The sequence below is a fragment of the Hevea brasiliensis genome, chromosome 17 (assembly GCF_030052815.1).
Source record: "Hevea brasiliensis isolate MT/VB/25A 57/8 chromosome 17, ASM3005281v1, whole genome shotgun sequence".
NCBI lineage: Eukaryota > Viridiplantae > Streptophyta > Magnoliopsida > Malpighiales > Euphorbiaceae > Hevea > Hevea brasiliensis.
Window position 1 is genome coordinate 20,630,733 of NC_079509.1, and position 2,784 is coordinate 20,633,516.

Here is a 2,784-nt window from a genome sequence, read left to right on the forward strand (position 1 = left end):
AAAGATCGAAACCCTTACTAGAGTATAAATCGATGCCTGAAAACTCTAAAAAGTTAGAAGAAGTGCTAAAATTGCTAGGGGGAAGCTCTGAAATGACATAAGGAAACAAATGACTCACCCACCCCCTATTTATACCCATCTGAGCATTAAATGCTCACAAAGTCCCAAGTGACGCATTGGTTAGCAGAACCGGGCTACCACCTTGACACGTCGCAAAGAAGGTTCCAGAAATACAATAAAAATCAGATAAAGAAGATCGATTAATTAAGGTCATCAAAATTGAATAAATTTCGAAACTCACTGATCGCCAAATAGCGATTCGTCTAGGGATCAGATCGGATATACTTATCAGAGATCGAAAAGATAACCAATACAATAACAAAACAAAAACATTCAAATAAAAATTTCATTTCATTTCCAAAAGATTAGATTACATCATTTGGGCAATCTCAAAATATCAAATTACATCATTTGGGTTATCTCAAAAGATCGGATTACATCATTTAGGCGGTCTCAAAAGATCAGCACTACATTCTACCTAGCTTAAGACTAATCCGAGGCCCAGAAGGCTGGCCTACGTCAAAGCCTAGTCTTGTGGCTAAATCAAAAGATGTGTTTGATTAGAAGGCCAGCCACAAATGTTGGATAGATGTGCAGCTCAGATACGGTGACTATGACTCTCATGATATTGAGCGGAGTCATCACCGATGTCATTGACTAGAACCGAGCTGCAGTCGGGACGCCCAATATGGTTGGGAGCCAAATGAACTTCAAGAGGCGATCACCGACAATAAGATTGAAATTAGCAGTCCTCTTGTCCAAGATCGGCACAGCCGTTGCTTTTGATCTTCATCGGTAAATTAGTCTAGTTCCCTCACTGTCATTAGGTGACGTTCTCATAGCTCTCCGATCGCCGAGGTCATAAATTTTTAGGCGAGGAGCGAAGGAAACAGTTGGAAAAAAATCAAAAGGGCCATCATAATCAGAATTATCACAAAAAAGCTAGAATTGTAGAAGTGGTGCATCAAAAATAAACTGAAAAAGGAAAAGTGAAGTGTGAACGTGATTTCCTATTGCTGCATATATATAAGGCCTTGGCATTTATTGCATATAGAACCCGAAGTGGATGCATCGATAACTGAAGAATTTATTGCGTTGACCAATGCAAGTCAGATAAAGAGGAAATATCGAAATAAGAGAGATTGGGAAATAAAAGGGACCCGATGTAAGAGATAGAGATCGAAAAAAGGGGATGGTCATGATAATACAGAAGGCGACTTATAGAGATCGAAAAGTGCAAAACGGTTGAGTAACTTCCGGTCCGAACTTTCCACTAACTCTCTCCATCGTCAGATTTAAGTTAGTTAAAACATCGCAGGCGTGATCAGATCCTCACCACACATCTCATTTGCAAGGACGCCCACCTAGCCGCCAGACGCCAGAAAAATTAAAGCAGTCCTGTACATTTCGATCTCCACCGTTGATCATAATCGTAAGGATGGATTCGGAGCCCTCGAATCAAAAGGCAGACGGCAGGTTCAGCGCTTTTTATTCCCAGCCTTTGGATCCATTTTGATTCTCTTTAATTCTTAGACATCAAATTATGTCCTTTTGAATCTAAACCCTCCGTCTCCCCCTGGCAAGATCCTGACTCTTCATTATGGGCACCCATTCCCTATAAATACCTGCATGCAATACTGTAGAACGGACAGACGAAAAACAAGGTGGTGATTATAGTGGAAAGACTCTGAAATTTGATTCAGTCTTGCTACTTGCCATTCTGGCTTTCGAAGTGTTGAAAAACTTTAGAAACCAGTTTTCTTAAGTATTTCACAAAAAAAAGCTCTAAGTCCTGAAACTTCCATTTTCAGTTTCTGTGCAACCATCTTCACATCACCTCATTCCCACCACTCTAGTATTTGGCATTACCTTCTGAGTTCAACTTTGTCCCGACCTGTTCCCATTACTTTGGATAAGCACGAGTCCTTTGGCCGTCAGCTTTCACTTCTACAAGATTTGTGGATTCCGGAGTCAGCTCATCTGTCTCCCCAACTTCCCACAGGTAAGCGTCTAAACTGTTATTTTGTCGAATATCCTTGTTTTGTTTTCTCCAGTTTTCTTTTGAAATTTCCTTTATATCCAATCGCACTAAATCTCAAAATAGATTATCTAGGCCAATTGTTATTTCCTGTGTCTTCTTTTATTTCATTCGCAAATTCCATTTATCGTCATTTAGTTTTCATTTCCTTCGAGAGTAGATGTTCAAGTCACAGGCAACTTGTAAATACTCAAAAAAATAAATATATAGGCAGGGATATTTCGACATGAGAGTTTTTGGTCTAAAAAATAAAAATGACAAAGGAAGATAGGTGTAGTATAGGTCGAATAGGTTGGAAACAAGAATAGGTCAAACAAATAAGTTATGAGGTCGAGCTACGGAATGAGTCCAGGTGATAGTATAATAGATCAGGAATCAAGATAAGATCGGATCCCGGACTAGTGACTAAAAAGAGATCGGATAAAGCTAAAGCGATCATGCGAAAGATCGACAAGGAGTTCCGTCTTTTGTCCTCCTCCTAGTTATAAGGTCTTGTAGGCTAGGAAAAGCTTTACACTGGTTTCCTATGTATTCGGTACTCCATTCACAAAAAGTGGGATCAAGAGAGACCCTTTATCTGAATCCTTAGTTCCAAGTTCTTACAAAATGCCATTCTAATAAACACATTAAGAGTTCGGGAGAGTTCTTACCGAACTCAGTTTAATTTTTAATGCAACTCATTAAGA